The following is an 18,347-nucleotide window of genomic DNA, read 5'->3' on the forward strand; positions in this document are numbered from 1 at the left end:
TATATTTGACTCGCTTTTTCCATTCTGATGCCAAATTAGTTTTTTTACACTAAAAACCTAAATTAACAAAACTTGTGGCCAGACTTCTTAACAGCGCAATTCTTAACTGCCGCAGGCTACCTTCCAAAGGTTACGAGTAAACCTTTCCTGAGACATTTTTCCCATAGCTACAGAGGTCTAAAAATGATGTCTCGCTCAGTGTGTTAGAGTGGAATCAGCAGAGAAGTATGAAGCCTGATCCACACGTAAACAGAATATATATTTTTTTTTTTGGGAAGCAACTAAAACATCTCACATTGGCACGAAAAAAATTCCTGCTATCACCAGCCACGGCACTTGTTCGACATGTCAATGAACCGGTAAACAACATTGCCAGTGAGTTTATACACCTCCCAGGTCAGTGGTGAGGTCAAAGCGTTGCGCAAGCATGTGTTTCGCCTTGCCCTGCAGCGAGAGTGCAGTGTGTGAACTGCTTTGCCAGTGTGAATTGTCACTGACATTTTACGTTAATGAAATTTGAATGTAATTGTGTTCCGTAAAACTATCGTAGTGCGGAAAAATCATAAAATCTATGCTCTGGCCTTGCGCGTCGCCTGGAAAACAGAGACAAAATTAAGCTTTGTTAAAAAGAGAAAATACATTTGGAATTAGATAACAACACTTGGTTTTTCATGGAAGGCCCCCGAACTTTAGAAAAAGGGCAGGTTCTTGGACGCGCTTCACAACATCGTTTTTTCATCCAATTGTGTTTGCGGAGCTTTGACCTCCGACACTTTGGCAACGCTGGCCAAGAGACAGCCCGAAGCGCCTCTCCGGAGCAGCTGTTTGAAAACAAAAAGAAGCAAGCAATTCATTTCTTAATGAATGTTTCTTCTAGTCACAGTGCATAAGGAATATGTTTTTCCCTTAACATAGGGAGAGGCTTGAGAAATAACACACAATAGACAATGGCCCGTCCATGCTACAACATAACATCCATTGTGTCCCAGGTTAAAATGTCTCAAGCCCAAATATTCCAACTACCACCAAGGGTTCTCCCCAAACAGACTTTCACCAGGGAAACCCACCGCTGTGAGACCCAGACAAACTCCCCGTGCTCTATATTTGGACCACAATACTGTCCAAGACAGAAAAGACATGAAGATTAACGTTTTTTTCTTCATAAGGAAACATTATATCGCAATGAAAAAAGTGCACCTTATTAGGACCGGAGGGCACGGTACCTCCATATATCACAGAAGACCTGACCATATAGGGTTGATCAACCACACAATCTAGCGTGACGGGGTGCCGTGCTTAAGGCCCGACTGCGCTTGATGAACGACATCCGACCACCTTTGGGCCAGAGGCTGATATGTGACCAGCCCAGAAAAAGCTCTCCAGAATACGTCTGGACCCACATACTTCAGAGTGGTCTTCAGAGAACACAATACGAAGACAAAATACGACGAGGCTGCTCTACATAAGCCAGCAGTTCTCAAAGACCAGCGGGGATCCTGGCTCCTCGAAGCCTCTCTCTTCTCTATGCTGTAAACTACTATTCGACCAGAGCCCGAAAGGCCCTGTTTATAAGAGGTCTAGGGCGCAGGGGATAGGATGCCGTTTGGGCTGCCGGCGGCCCTCTGGGGTCTGGAGGACTCTGCTGTACATTTGAATTCTTTCAGAGCGGTCCGTTTCACACAGCGGGGGGTTCCCAGCTGAAAAGAACGCTCAGTTGCATTCCAGCCCAGTCGTCTCTCTGATACCCGGCCCCGCCGATACAGGATGGAATGGAGGAAGACAGCGTTCCATTCCCAAGCCGCAAACGCTCCCAGTGTTCATGCTCTCCCGTTTTCCCCCGTTTCCGCACCCTGGCCCAGGTCTCTCTCCCGAATGTCGCTGTCTGGAGTTAGACCGTACAGTCCGCTCGTTGAACCAGGTGGCACAGCGGCGGTTGGGCGACGAGACGTCCGATCGGTTGCTCGTTTGGGTTTGTTTACCTTGGCAACGCGACTTGGACCGCAGGCCACCCCCCACCCCCCCCCCCCCCCCTTTGGCCTCTCTCTGGAGGGGGCTTCCATCCGGGAATGCCTCTGTCGCTCCGCGGCACCATTCATGTGTAACAATGCCACAATGTCTTGAAATGGGAAGGAGGGAGAAGGACAAGGGGCATGAAGAGTACCCACCGCTCAACCCTCTATGTAATCTCCTATCGTGAGGATCTCCCTTAAGGCTGGCGGCCATCGTTATATCGCGATAACGCCACATTGTGTCATTGTAGGAAGTGAAGGGACAAACAGTATGGGACGCCCTGCCTATTGGCCAGCAGTATAATTATTAGAGGGTGGCCAGAGACCTGGCAGAGAGGGATTCTCCGGGGTGTGTACCCACAGTGCAGCACAATTAACAGCACAATGGGTGGAACAGGAAGCCATTGTCGTAGTTGTTATACCGCCTGTGTTCGTTAGGTGTTACAGTAGGGGCTATTGTAGCGCGAGATTATCATCAGCCGCGTTAGCGGCCGTGTGCCAGGGTTTGGCATTGATTGAGAGTGAGGGCGAACATTTTTCCTCCCTTTAAATACCGGACATGCTGTACAGTAATAAGCGCGACTGAATGTTCCATTATTCTAGGATGAACAGTGTGGTAGAGGAGACGTTGGGTTATCAAACTCTCAGGCTCCGTACAAAGCGCCGTGCCAGATGGGCTCCATATCCATTTTTCAACTGCTCCCATGAGTGACTTTGCCTCAGGAGTTCAGCCGTACAGTAGCAATGATTAATGTAGGTATTTAATATCTCCCTAAAATCTGTTCCCCCGGATAAATTAAGACTGATAACACACAATTTATTATGCCCGTATGTCTTAATCCACACAACAAAAATATAAAATAAATGTCAGTGTAAAACACATCCCATTAATCACCTATACTAACCAGGTTTTAATATGGTGACCCTCAAGCCAAAGCCCAACATGTCATCTGAGGTAAAGTCATGATGGCCCTAAATATATCTCCGTGTATCACACTCCACGACTCTGTGGCGCTTCATGCAACATCCCAGAGGACTTGTGAGTAATCGCTGATTGCGCAAGTCACTACTCCTGTCATATTAGAGCATATTATTACACCGAGCCACTGTTCCAGAACGCGCGTCACAAATGGTGCCATGCTCCCTGAGTAGAGCCCTGTGTCCAACCGGGAACGCTTACCCCGGAGGGGTCAAGAGTAGTGTACGAGTTGCTACGCGGCAGGCGGACTCCTGTGGTCCCGGGTCGGCCTCAGACTCGGTGGCAGAATGGAAGGTTCCTGTGTTTGTGCCTGTTCCTGCCTCTTCCTGCCTCTTCCTGTCTCCCGCTGACACCACGCTGCCGTCGCCACTGTTTCCGCGTCGACCGGCCAGGCTGAGCCGGACCAGGCTGCCCAGTTGGGTGTGGGGGGGGGCACTGCAGGGTGGAGGTCGCCCCGTTAGTCGGGTCGAGAGGCAAACGCCCACACAAACAGACGCGGAACATGAGAACACAAACCTCCCCGCCCCCCCCCCGGCCCCCCCTGAAACCCACACTCACCCCGACCCATCCGAACGGCCCCTCTCCTTCACGTCCACCTTTCATTGTGCAGGAAAAATCCCAGTGTTTACGTCTTGTCCCAGAAAACAAAAGTGAAGTGGTGATCAGATTGAGTCGAGGCCATGATCCTCCAGGGGGGAAATGGACCAGACCCTGCTAAACACAACAGAGATCCAGGTAAACAGACTGTAGCTCTGCCAGAGAGGGACGTGTCTGTGTGTGTCTGTGTGTGTGCTATGCCATAACAGAGAGTAATTTTAGTCAGAGCCATTAAGTCTAAGTTCACTGATTGGGCCATAGCCTTCCCTGGGCAGACCTGAACAAAGTATCATTGAAACCTGTTACTATTACTGTACCTGTTGAAGACTGGAGCCAGCACAGTTAGTACACAAAGTTAGTCTGTAGAATTGATATATACAGTTAAACTTGGTATACACGGTTAGGGACAGCCAATGAACCCTTTCTGTAAACTGTTCTGTGTAAGTGCATCTTGTCACCTACAACAAAGGCATAAAGATGAACAAAAAAGGCTGTATTAAATAAACTACACAGGTCAATGGCTTTTTTTGTCCATTTCAATACATGTAATATATTGTATGTTCATTAATGACTGAAGGGAAGTGACCGGCGTCGTACCTTTCTGAAATTCTACATTTATTTCCCAGTGCTCCGCACCCTTGTATTCAGTGGCTGTGTGCACACTCCTCATGCAGGAATAACAGCACTGAAGCCTCATCAAATCCTCCAAGAGTCTTTCTAAGTTTTGTATTATATACCATTGCTTCCGTGTTGTATAGTGTGGTTGAAATAAAGAGACGCTCTCTGGTGGCAGGATGAAGTGATTAACAGCATCTACACATGGCTGCCATATCTGCCCTCTGCTCACTCTACATAGTCCTGAATGGAGTTAAAAAAGGCTACGTCGATTCGCGCACGAGGAACACAAACATCTCGGCAATTTTGCAGCACTGACGCTACTGGCGTACCGTGTTCACGTAGCATTTCCACTTCCAGCAAGGTTTCAACTGGGGCTGTCTAGCACGTCGAGTTATCCTGACCATATGCCGGCTTATGCATACAGTTTCGCCGTTTCCACTATGTCCCCTTCTCCCTAATAGAACTGTCGAGTTTTGGTATAAAGCAAAAATAATATGTGCTATGAGGAATGAGTCACGTATATTATCACAGCGATCATCATGATCAGCGTGTGCGCTAACTGGTTGTTTATTAACATGCTCGGATAACTGCGTTAGATCGTCATGTCTGAACAGAAAATCACATTCCGGGAGGATGGACTCAAAGAACGGCACATTTCTCCTCATATTAATGTACGGCCTACTATTACACTATAAAAAGATACTAACTCGTTTGATGCATATTACATGTGACCATGTTGACACAATTAATTCAAAACTTTTAAAAGTCATAATTGAATGGATTACACCCACCCCTCCATCCATACATTTCCGTTTAAGTAGAGAAAATAAACGTCTTTATCTCTTTCCCCCCCATCTCCTCATTTGCTTTTCTTTGACCTGTCGACTTTCTCCTGTGGTGCTGTTTGCTCAGCTGGCCTGTAAAAAGCGACTGGGCCTCACACTCTGGGTACCAAGAGCCTGAAGGGCCTCCTCTGGTTTAATACACCATCCTGGTAAATAAATACCTCAACCACTCCCATTAAAATACATTATCCTGTTTAAAAATGTCAAACATTGCCTTCAATACGGTATGAATTATCTAATTTTCCCACTTGTCTACACCTTCTAATCCCCTTCTCACCTTCATAACGTATTAGGCTAATCTCAGCTTGGTAAGTGGTGTTTTCATGGCTAACCACAGTAAATGTGGATCCTGAGCATAGCTAATAGGGGATTTTCTGCTTCTGGGGTCAGTTATCTGTATACAAACATGCCTGTAAGGTGAATCAACACCAAGAGGAAATAGTAGAGGCCGAGCAGGACCTTTCCTTCATTCCAATCGACTCATTCACATTAGACACAGCTACAGAGCGTCTGTATTGAGTTGTCTTCAGTAGCTGGTAGCTGACTTTCAATAAGGCTCACGTCAACATATGAAATCCAAAATGTTCCACCTGAGACCAAGTGGCTTAAACCATCTGGTTCTGATGATGTGGGGAAATGGAACCAAATTCACACTGCTGGGTCGCCTTGTAACGCCAGATGGCATATGAGTTTTCACCAACCCAGTCAATATGTTAGGGATAGATTCTGCCCGTGAGATGGTGATAAACTGTTATGACTATGAAATTAGCGATCCCCCTTCACCCAAAACCGAACACAAAAAAAGGTGATGTGGTAATATTAGGGCTAATAGTTCATAAGTATTAGTCAGCTTCTGACTGTGATGGAGTTTGTGTTAAAATACCAACAAATGACATAATACAGTCTGAAGAACTAAGTGTATTTAGGTTGAGAACTCTCGGGACATTCAGCAGGTTCAGATCCCTAACATTACCCTCTGGAGTTGTGAGTCCAGACCTCCAGGTAAGGTTACATGTCTGAGCTCCAATTGAGATTAATTACAAATACAGCTCTCAAGAGTAATTCCACAATGATGAATAACTTCCATTCTGAAAGATAAATACACAGACCATCCTCCCTCCTACCACTCCTATGAGTGAAATCATCATAAAATAACATTGAACCCAGCCAAGATATCAACCGTCACAGTGTGATATTACTAATTTTATTAAGTGTTTTTCTGTGTGTGTGTGTGTGTGTGTGTGTGTGTGTCTGCACTGAACCCACTCTAGCATCCCAATTGAATACACCACAAAAGAAAGTCCTTACTTTTGACAGGATAATTTCTGTCTGTCTAAACTTATAACACTGCTGGGAAACACTGTCCATTCCAGAGGCTTTGTTTAAATAAAGTTTGGTTTTGCATTTAACAGCGGGGTGCAGTGCTCGGCGGGGACGCTGGAACAAAAGAGTACTGTGTGTCCAGGTCGTTCCTCTGAACTGTACTCTTCTAAAATCACGGGTATTGAACAAGAAAAAAGGAGAAGGGATGTTAGAGTGAGGGTGACATACCCAGAAAGAGAGAGGAGGGTCACACAATGAAAATGAACTACTCTCTATCTGACCGCTCATCCTCTTAAGTATTGCTTATTAATGTTTGAGGACACATCTTAGAATATTTATGAACCAAATCCAAAGTAAGTACTGTAAACATGGGATTTAATGCTACATTTAGTAAGTAAAATATCCCATTTATCCCATCTGATGTCCCTCAACTCCACCTTTCATGCATGTTTTTGTACTATTTGAGAAAACATTGAACATGAATTCCCATTGCTTCAAAAAAGTAAATATTTTCACAGTGCTGTTTTTTTTTTTAGCATAATGATTTTAGGAACTAATTATAGCAAACTGCTGTGTAATTCAAACAATACTTGTTTAGTTGTGTTATCTTCCAGTAAATCAGTTATCTTTCAGCCATTCAGTTATCTTTCAGTCATTCAGTTTCTTCCAGTCATTCAGTTATCTTCCAGTCATTTAGTTATCTTCCAGTTGTACAGTTATCTTCCAGTAAATCAGTTATCTTCCAGTCATTCAGTTTCTTCCAGTCATTCAGTTATCTTCCAGTCATGAAACGTATTAGTCCCTCAATGCATTTTCACTGGCTTTACCAACAACTTTCAGACATCTCATATAGTGACAACATTGAAATGTCTTTCTACTAGGCCTACTTACTTTGGCAAACAATATGAGAACACCCCAGTGATTAGGAAAGATTAAGACCCACATATTACATTATAAAACGTGTGAAAGTGACCCTTGACTAAACCCCCAAACCTCCACCCATCATCCTTCCTCCATTCTCTTCATCACTTGTCTCTGGTAAGGGGCTCCCATTACTATGTCCTCCTGACTTACTCCCATCTGTCATCCAGACTCTCCCTGTCCCAACGGCTAACCAGCCTCCGCAGAAGCATCCATCTAACTCCACTATCTTCACCCAATCACAGGTCCACCCACCCAACCCAACCCACCCACCCACCCAGCCAACCCACCCACCCAGCCACACCCTGGGGATCCCTACTGGTGACAACATGCGTTACATCAAGTTCAGCTTTGCATTTGGGGGAGAATCGGCGTTGTTCTTTCATCAATATCTCAAATCTCTTATTTGGCAGCATCTTTCTGCCATAGACCTATCTCTGCTCTTGCCTGTCCACTACAGACCTCCCTCAGCACCAGACTGTGTCTGACTGCCCTTAGTGAACTTTCATCCCATTATCTTCTCTCAGAGATGTATCAGTATATACTCACCTCAGATATGCTCAACTCACCAAAATTGAATTGGATTGGAATTTGTTGTACAGTAGTGTCAAACGTCAGTCAAAACACTAAACTGAGCCGAATTTCTTACAACAACATAGCATCTGCACAGTGGCCTAGAATCAATCACACGCCTAGGGTTGAGGACGCCTGGTCCTACTTTAAACATTATTTCCTTTCAGTTCTCAATAAACATGCTTCACTCAAGAAACTCAGTTCTAAAAACTGTCTGAGCTCGGGGTTATGAGTTTGTGTTTTAGCTCTGAATTGTCTGTCTTGGTTAAGAGCTTGTGGTTTATCTCAGATTTTTTCTGTCCTGGATTACAGCTCATGGTTTAGCTCTGATTTGTCTGTCCTGGTTTAGAGCTTATGGTTTAGCTCTGAATTGTCTGTCCTGGTTTAGAGCTTGTGATTTAGCTCTGAATTGTCTGTCCTGGTTTAGAGCTTGTGGTTTAGCTCTGAATTGTCTGTCCTGGTTGAGAGATTGTGGTTTAGGTCTGAATTGTCTGTGCTAGCACAGAGTAAACACACTCGTGCTTTCGGGACTGCTGCTCTGACTTTTTGTAGAGTTCTCCCTCAGAGCACCACCTGTTTCTCCAAATTGGCTGAATATGGTGCCAAAGATGTTCCTTTATTGGTACCCTTTTAAAATGAGCTGGGATTGAGGATCTTGATTCGTTTTTTATGAGTTTGCCTTCTACTTTGAATTCAGCTCCAGTCACCTCCCTGTTTAACCCAGAATTACAAACAGCTGGAATTCAGAGGGATTTAAAATCTCCTTCAACGATAGAGCCTGACTGTTTTAGGCATATTTCAATCCTGTCTAATGTTTTGAATGCCTGGTGAACAAGCAGTTAATCCGCCATCTTGAGTCTTATATGTTTGAGTCCTACTGTGTCCAACAGTCTTTAGTCCTATTCCATCCAACAGTCTGGAGTCCTATTGAGTCCGACAGTCTTAAGTCCTATTGAGTCCGACAGTCTTGAGTCATACTGAGTCCGTCTGTGCGTTTCAGTCAGGTCCATCTATAAATGCCCAAAACAACATATCTGCTTTAGACAAAAAACAGTATTGTGCGGCTATTGTCATTGATTTGGCTAAAGCCTTTCAGGCAGTCAACCATCTCATCCTGATTGGTAGACTCAGCAAGCTAGGGTGAAATGTTACACGCGCTCTTCAGTCAGAGCCTACCTCAATCTACCCGCTGCCAATCATCCCTGAAAGCTTCAGCTTTGACGTACGTTAGTGGTGCCATTAATTATACCACGCCACAGCATTCCTGGCAGACAGCTTAGAGGTTAAGACTGTTGGGTCAATAACCGTAAAGTTGCCGGTTTGTTTCCCTGAGCAGTTCATGGTGAAAATCTAAGGAGGGGATGATTGTGCCTGACCAATGGCTGTTCCTGTAAATTAATTTAGAAAATGACATGACCATGAGGGTCCTATGAAAAAAGAAGTGTTGTACTCTTAGTATTAGTATTGACACCAGGGTCATTGGGTTTTCGAACCATCAGTTTCTTTTCCTATTGCGCATTGTGCCACCATGGTACATTTCTGTAAGGAAGTTTCCTGGCACGACTTACATTTCCTTCTCTAAGACATTTTTACATTGACATCTTTCGCACCATTACCCTATACATCTTAATGCACAAATCGAGTCTACTGACAAGTGGTTTTTCCCAGCTGGCAAAGCTGGTTGTGATGACATTTTGACCGGTTCTGGGCAAGCATTGCTCATTTTAAAGTCAAATTACAGAGCACAAAGCCTCAATCTAGATGAATCACTTCATAACATTTCTCCCCCGTGCATTAGCAGAAGCCGTCCCATTCTGTCTAGAACTAACAGATAAGATGCTGCTGTGTGAACAGTGCTATGTTGACCAGGCTGTCAACAGGAGACAGTCCCTTGGCAGAGGCCCAACGAATGCCCTGGTGCATCTACTGCCCAGACAGAGTGTGTGTGTGTGTGTGTGAGAAAGAGAGAGAGTCAGAGTGTGTCTGTGTGTGTGTGTGTGTGTGTGCCCGTCTGAAGACCAATTTCAACAGAAAAGACCAGAAGATATGAATCATGGATTAATTAGCTCTGAAAACTACAACCCCATTTCCAAAAATGTTGGGAAGCTGCATAAAATGCTAATAAAAACAGAATGCAAAATAATTCAAAGACAACATATCAAACTGTTATTGTTTTTGCCCATTTTGAATTTAATGCCAACAACACGTTTCAGAAAAGTTGGGACAGGGGCATGTTCACCACTGTGTTGCATCACCTCTACTTTTAACAACACTCAGTAAGCATTTGGGAACAATTGCTGTAGTTTTGAAAGTGAAATGTATTCCCATTCTTGCTTGATATTTGATTTCAGCTGCTCAACAGGTCTCCTTTGTCATATTGTTCATTTCATAATGCTTCAAATGTTTTCAATAGGGGGGCAGATCTGGACTGCAGACAGGCCAGTTTAGCAACCAGACTCTTTTACTGTGGAGCCATGCATTTGTAATACATGCAGAATGGGGTTTGGCATTGTCTTGCTGAAATAAGCAAGGCCTTCCCTGTAAAAGACGTCAACTCTTTGCAATTTTACGTTGAGAAACATTATTCTTAAATTGTTGCAATATTTGCCCATGCAGTCATTCACAGAGTGGTGAACCCCTCCCCATCCTCACTTCTGACAGACCCATCCTCTCTGGAATGATCTTTTAATACCCAAGCATGTTACTGACCTGTTGTCAATTGATCTAATTAGTTGTGTGATATTGCACCATGTTTAGTTGTTAGCATTACACAACTTCTCCAATCTTTGGTTGCCTCTGTCCCAACTTTGTTTTTGCACATCACTGCATTCTGTTTTTATTTCTATTTTACGCAGCATCCTAACTTCTTTGGAAACAGGGTTGGATAGAGGACAAGGGAAAAATGGGATATGCTTTGTCTGGATGACGTCATCAAAGATATAACTGTTTAAACCAAATGGGAAAATGTTATTTCTGTTATTGAGGCAAGGTAAATAAACATACTAACAACTTGGTTTGCCCAAGACCTCGAGGTGAGCTGCCTAATTTAGAGCTTATTTGTTTTCTAGTAAAAAGTTCAAAGTTATTCAGCTTCTCATGTGCTAATGAAAAAATGAAATGGCCCATAAGTTTAGGGTGAAATAGTAAAAGCCTTCAGCTTCCGCCCGTACTCTGTCTTCACTCAAAACAGACTTAATGTGACAGAAAACACATAGCCTCCCCAGAAATCACATTTTTACCCGTGCACAGAGACTGCAGTTGCATGGTCTTAACGTGGCTCAGAGCAAGGCATGACCCCTCGCCACCCATCCATCATACAGATCCATATCATCCACGCTCAGCTTGATTCCCAAATTGCACCCTATACATCGTTCACTAATTTACACCGGACCCTGGTCCCAAGCAGCCTACCATTTATGGAATAGGGCATCATTCAGGACCCACACAATGTTGTCCGCCCATGGATTTATCAGACGTCTTCGTTATGTCTCCAGTCCTGTGGCTCATTGTGTCTGAACCCTCTGCTGGGCTCTCGTCGCCGTTATGGATATACCAGCTGTGTGCACATGTGTGTGTGTGTGTGTGTGTGTGTTTGTATCTGACCATCTATTCATGTTTAAATAGGTTAGTGGATAAGTGAGGTTGTTTTTTCTGGGTAAAGCCTCTCCCCGGCCCTCCCTCTCGCCCGATCGGCCAGTAGAGATGGTTTGATAAGGTACACGGATTCCACGCAGCTCGGCTCGCATTTACACGCTCACGACGCACAATGGCCATGCGATATTTATGACCGTGGACCGGTAATTAGGCATGCCAGGGAGGGCCACGGCTAGCCGGGCTACCTCCATGTCTGCACTGTAGCCCACCGGTCCCCTTCCACCCCCCCCCCACCCCCACCCCCCTGGCCCCCCACCGGGGCTCTCCCTGGAGCCATTGTGTAGCACTGTCGGGGTCAGCGTTTTCCACATATTCAGGCTCATAAAAAAATAAGAAGCACTGTGTCTCTACAGATTATTTTCCCACTGGAAGACAATGTTGCCCCAGGAAATCCACGGCCTGGTGTTGTTGTCTAAATTGGGAAGCTGTCATTCATGCGTTTATCCTTGTCCACTCTGTCCTCTCTCCCGTCTATAATAAGTCATTATGGATCTCCAGAGGGTGATCTAAGAGGGGCTATGCCACCCAAGGTAGCCTAACAACCTTTGACCCCCGTGCCCTCACTATATGTCAAACATGTCACAGGTCCGTTCTTAGGGATGTCTCGAGCTACGCCTCACTTCCTTCTGGACGGACAATGGATCTCTTTGGGATGGGTTTCCCACGACAGATCACTGAGAAGGGATGGCAGAGAGGGACATGATGTGGAAGTACAGTTCCCGAAAGTGACACAGAGAATCTGGGAATCCCTGTCAATCTTTGTGTGATCCATTGTGAAGCAAACCAGACAAGTAAGGTATTCACCAGGTGCTTTCCTTTGCTAATTTGTTCGGTATGTTCAATCACCCGTGCTGATAATGACATGTATGGATATGGCCTTTTTGAATTGTTGGTAATATAATTGAAAGGATGTCAGCCAAGGTATTACTTTTTCAAGGGCCGGGCTCATACTGTCACGCCACAGGAGTTTCTATACGTGCGTTCTTGGTAAAAAATTATTGTTGAGCAAATCGGCAAAGAAGAAGTGTCTGAAATCTTGGCGAACACCCTGAATGACCCATCCTCCCTCCAAAGTCAAGTGAAATTCTGCACAATGTCTTTCTAAATGAAACCTTTTCAAGTAGGGGCCTTTTGGCATTAAACCTGGAACAACACCACCGTGTATAATGCCAAAACGCATTGAACATTGTTTTTACACACACACTGCTGCACACCTCTGTACACTCAACCCATTTAAGAAACCAATACATTTTAATTTCAATACATCCTAATTTGTCTAATGCATGATTATGGCCTTGCCCCGTACCAGCAACACCACTGCATGTACAGGACAGTTGAACAATGAGAAATGTGTTCTCAGAAGCACATCTTGCCAAGCTGCTCTGCATCTTACCACACACACACACACACACACACACACACACAAACACACACACTGGAGGTGAATGCATTCCCTGGCCGACAACAATAACTGAGCTCACAGGTGCCCAATCTACCACAAGGAGTCGCTAGAGAGTGACGAGACAAGCCAAACCTGTACAACCCTGCATCACCCCCATTCATCCGTGGCAATAAGTCAATAGCGGGCTGCTGTCTGTGGGATCGCCGGCACCGCCAGTATGTCGCAACCAGAATTGTAGCACCTGGATGCAATGATGCAGTTGAACTGCAAGGCAGTGATTTTGATCACTGTGCCACACAAGGGCTGGAAATCCATTCATTAACACCCACCCATTCATACAGTGGGCATTTAGACTAATGGCCCCAAAACATAGATGAGACAATGCCTCCTCTTGTTAATGATAACCTTTGCAATATTGTTTGCAATAATCCACATTTCCTGCCAAGAATAAGTTCACATTCTGGATTGTTCTTTCAATTCAGAAGTACCAGTCCCAGTTATAAAGAAACTTAACCCCAGTAAGGTCAGCCAGATAAGTCAATGCTAATTAGGGTTTTCCAGTAAACTCTTGTGGTTTCGTGCCAAATCCAAAGGGCAAAGCTCAAATATCAAACCCAAATCCCAAAGCCCATGTATCAAAGCCCAAATTGCAAAGCCTCAATATCAATCTGATCTTCTGTTTCAGTAGGCACTTGCAGCTAGCTGGGATTCAGTTAATTAATGGGACAGTAATGACTGATACTGAAGTTGAAAAATGACCAGAGGACGTTTAGAGGACAAATACATCAACAACAACTACAACAAATGTGCTCTGTTTTCTTGAAGCAGTCCAGAAATCTTGAAACACATCTGAGGGGCTACATAAACGAAACAGAACAGATATAAATGGAACATAATAATTAATATCTGTAAACGATAAATGGTTGAGTACCTGCAGTCACTCTATGATGTTGATACAACTCCAAAGGATGGACATCATAATGTTATTATGCTCTGTCCGGGGATTAAGGACTCTGAACTCTGAGTCTATTGTGTTTTTTTTTTTAGAGGGCAGCAAATGCTATTTTGTTAAATTATTTGGCGCAAAATCGCAATCTAATGCATGTGTCTGTCGGCTTGGCGTTAAGGTAAATAGCAGGACATTTCCCTTTGTGCAGAGTTAATGCCTGTCTATTCAAGTCTACAGAAGACGTCTAACCAGCAACAAATAAATAATCTTCCTCATTGATCTCAGCGAGGTCATAAAATTCATATCAAAAAGCAGTGTTGTATTAAAGCCCTCAGATGAAGGCCGTTGGTGTGAATAAGAATTTGTTCTTAACTGACTTGCCTGGAAAAATGAAATTCAGCTATGAATGCCGATATCATTTTCCCCCGGTGCCCTGAATGACGATCGTCCCTGTTTTCTCATGCTACGGATTTGTCTTCTTTCTTTCTCATTTATTCTAAGAAACATAGCAGGTAAATGAAAACATCCATCCCCTCGTTTCTTCTGTTTCAAACGGGGGTTCTGTCCACAGTGCATGCGGTCTTTCATTCCCTGCTTCTTAGAAACAAGCTAATGATCATAACAATCAACATGTTTCCAGTGGTCTTGTGGGGTGATGGTGACCATCTCCCCAATCCCAAGGTTAAGGAAACATTCAGCCACCCACCCCTCCGATCAGGATGGATCACAGAACAGTCCAGGACGCCACTGACATTCTAGAATCCCTTCATGCTTACGTCAGACCCTTTAACAAAGAGGGGCAGCTTGTGAGCTTTATCGTGGTGGCAGAAACTGTGAACTCTATTGTCCCCGAGGAACCATTTCTCCTCCACCTGTGACATGGCCGTAGAACCTCCCAGAGTTCCAGTACCAGGAGGCTGATCAGCGCATTTGTGTTCATGTCGACGCATTTAAAAGTTTTATTCAACCTGATGTTTGGGGCTTGGAGTTGTTTGTCTCCCAGGGGGTTCGGCCCGGGCTCGGGTCTCCAGAATGTCAGAAGGCCCAGACACCCAAACACATGCTGCTGATGGTCCAATTATGGGTTAAGTTTAGCCAGGTGTGCTTACTTTGTCCTCAAGAGTTAAAGACTTCAGTGGTTTGGTAACACAATATGTCCAGATTCCTTACACATGTAGTGTAACAACAGAACACACTTTGCATGCCTTTTGTATGATCTCAGCGGGGACTCATTCAATTTAATAGATCAATCTGTAAAATACACATAATTATTAAACTGACCAAGAGTAGGTTGAGGCATCTTGCTCACAGTAAATGACCTTCTGTTTTAAATTGTTACCTATTCTTAGAACTTGTGCCAAACTTAACTTGGTACAAGACACAGTAGGAAACACATTCAGCCAAATTCCATTCCTGAATGTACCTTTTTAAAAGTACTTACAGTGTATTTTGATTGGAATATAAATGGAATTAACATTTAACCCAGTAGGAAAAACAATTATGGACACAGTCATGCTACATTATGAATTCCTTGATGTCTACAGTACTACATATTCTATACAGAGGTGGATGTGGGTGTGTTTTATTTGTGTCTGTGTGTGTGTGTGTGTGTGTGTGTGTAAACCATAATGGTGTCATTTCACTGTCAACCTCAGGTCCATCTCCATTCAGCTGACAGGAAAGAGAAACTGTTAGAAACTTTTCCTCTGGCTGTGTGCGTTTATGTGTATGTTTGTGTGTGTGTGTTTAGGTGCATATGTATCTGCATGTTTAGGTGTGTATGTTTGTTTATGTGTTGGTGTGTATGTATCTGTGTGTTTAGGTGTGTATGTTTGTGTGTGTGTTGGTGTGTATGTATCTGTGTGTTTAGGTGTGTATGCATCTGTGTGTTTAGGTGCATATGTACGTGTGTGTCGTTGTGTATGTATCTGTGTGTCTGTACGTCAGTCTTGTGTTTTAACAGCCTGATTTAACAGTCTTTTCCTGCAAGGACATGAGAAATTAGAAGCTGACTCTGACCCCAATGACCCAACAATAGAGAATGTCCCTGTCAAAAAAGGCACAGGCACGCACACACACACACACACACACACACACACTTACTCATGTGTGGTGTTCCGTCTAACATGTTTCCTATTAGATGCCTAACCCTATTCAATGGGTCTGATGGCTTGTTCAAAGATCTGCTGCAAAGAGCTCCAAATCACACCGGAGTACCCATGATCCTCAGGGACAACATCATGCATGCAATTCCTTGTCCAACCTTGTTACTTCCTATGTCTCGGTTTATTTGAATTGAGTGGTGTATGTGTGTGTGTGTGTGTGTGTGTGTGTGTGCGTGTGTGTGTGTGCGAGTCTTTGTTCCATTGAAAAGCTGGAACGGACAGAATCTCTTGTGGTTACTGTTTGATTTGTGCCTGGTGGACTTTGATAGAGAATCTCTCTCAATTTGGATTGGATCATTGTGCTCTTATATCAGTCTGTGTGCCCCTGCCATTTATTCATGGTGTACTTAAAGATACATAGCCATGCTTCTCGGTCTGTTGTGAATATTTTCGGACAGTACAACCGTTTTGACTCATTGGCAAACTGTTCCCACCGTCAAAGCATAAAGCATGTATTTTACCAAACACTAAAGTTTATATGTCATCTTGGAGAAGGCTATACAGGCCTTCAGCTGTGTAAGCAACGTTTTGTGTGTGTTTCAAGTCTTATAAAAGCCCAATAGAAATGTCTGTATGTGCCCAAAACCCAGGTTCTAACCCTGTAAACCGTTTGGTACGGCTCCAGACCCCAACCTCCACACTTCCTGTATGTAGTAACATGGAGCCTGAGGCCAGTGGACGCGTCCCAAAGGGCACTTTACACCCTGGAGTGGGTGTAAAGACAGAAAGGGTTGTAGTGGTCCAAAGTAGTGGACTATGTAGTGAAAAAGGTGATTTCCCAATTCCAGATTCTACCTGATTAAAGTTGACAGCTTTATGCTTTGGCAGTCTCTACTCGGTGCTGTGGATGGGTAATGAACCAGGACTAATGAATACATTTAAAACACTCTAAACCGGAGGTGTTAAAATATTTCATTGTTCCGCTGCATATTTACTCCAGGGATCAGAAGCTGGTTCTTTTCTTTCCTGCGCGTTTTAGGAAAATCCTAGTCAAGCAATATTGAATTATTCAACTGGTCATGGAAACGTGGTGGGCGGACCTAGGACTATGTTAAGTCGTAGTACCAAAGCGACAGAAAAATACTGTCAATTAGAATAGTAGATGAGTAGACAAGTGGAACTGAAACTGGAACTGGAGGTTAGCATTCTTAGCCACACATAATACACACACTTCCTGCCCTTTATGTGTGTTTACCCATGTCTCACACCAACTATGATTTATTATTAAATGTTTTCTCATTTATTGAGAGAGCTGACCTACTACCATGTAATCTAACGAGGTTTGGCATTCATTTGTTTTAAATGGATTGTATTGCTGACCGTCTCTGCTGACAGTTTCTAGGACATCATCTTTCTTCGGACTTGTGTGTTATCACTATTGCAGGTCGTCGTCATACTAGAATGCTTAGCTTACCTACCCAAGGTGGCTAACGTGGAGCTTCTAACTCTTTCATCTCTGTCTTCGTGACCACGTATATCTTCTCCCTCACTTCCTACTCGACCACAAACACTTCATGCACTCACACACACACACACACGCAGAAATGTTCACAGTTAAATGATTATTGCATTCACTGTATTCAGATTCACGTGATTTGACAGCTGTGGAAACAGTAGTGAAGGTGTTACTGAGTGGCTGTAAACCCAACGTGGCGCAAATAGAGGATCCATTATACCTCCAACACTCCTCCACACCCCTCTCCCCCCAGCCACCAATCCCCCCCACAACCCTCAGCTTTACTGACCCAGAGCTCGGACTTTCCCCACGCATTAACACACTCAACCTCCACCGTCACTACGAGCTTATTCACATCACGACAGATTGAGGAAAACGCCAGAGAGACATAATAATTTCCCATAGCATTATACATTATACGCAGGATTGACTAAAGCCAAACAAGGGAAAATTGAATGCTTTGCATGTGCACTTCCCCGAAACTTGATACAGACACAATTGTCTTCAACCTTGCAAACCATTGGCTTTTTTGGAAAGGAAAGAAAAAGGTGCAGTGGTCTCTTAATGTTTTCCGGAGCTGTATGCTCCATTTGTAAAGAAAACATAAGTGAGCAGGCAATGCAGGTCTTTTATTTCTTATGGGATTCACATTCATCTGTAGGATATACACTGAACAAAATTATAAACGCAACACTTTCGTTTTTGCCCCCATTTATCATGAGCTGAACTCAAAGATCTAAGATTTTCTCTATGTACACAAAAGGCCTATTTCTCTCAAATATTGTTCACAAATTTGTTTAAATCTGTGTTAGTGAGCACTTCTGCTTTGCTGAGATAATCCATCCACCTCACAGGT

At 43.9% G+C, this 18,347-nt stretch overlaps 1 long non-coding RNA gene across 1 annotated transcript; it reads right to left on the reverse strand.

Annotated features, from left to right (window-relative positions):
* Positions 1 to 2,744: 2,744 nt before the first annotated feature.
* Positions 2,745 to 4,431, reverse strand: LOC109616124. Its single transcript, XR_002197191.2, has 3 exons — positions 4,183 to 4,431; positions 3,547 to 3,702; positions 2,745 to 3,423 (listed from the first exon to the last, which is right to left on the reverse strand). It is a non-coding gene; the product is annotated as an uncharacterized LOC109616124 (long non-coding RNA).
* Between the last annotated feature and the right edge of the window lie 13,916 nt (positions 4,432 to 18,347).

The sequence above is a fragment of the Esox lucius genome, chromosome 9, assembly GCF_011004845.1.
Source record: "Esox lucius isolate fEsoLuc1 chromosome 9, fEsoLuc1.pri, whole genome shotgun sequence".
NCBI lineage: Eukaryota > Metazoa > Chordata > Actinopteri > Esociformes > Esocidae > Esox > Esox lucius.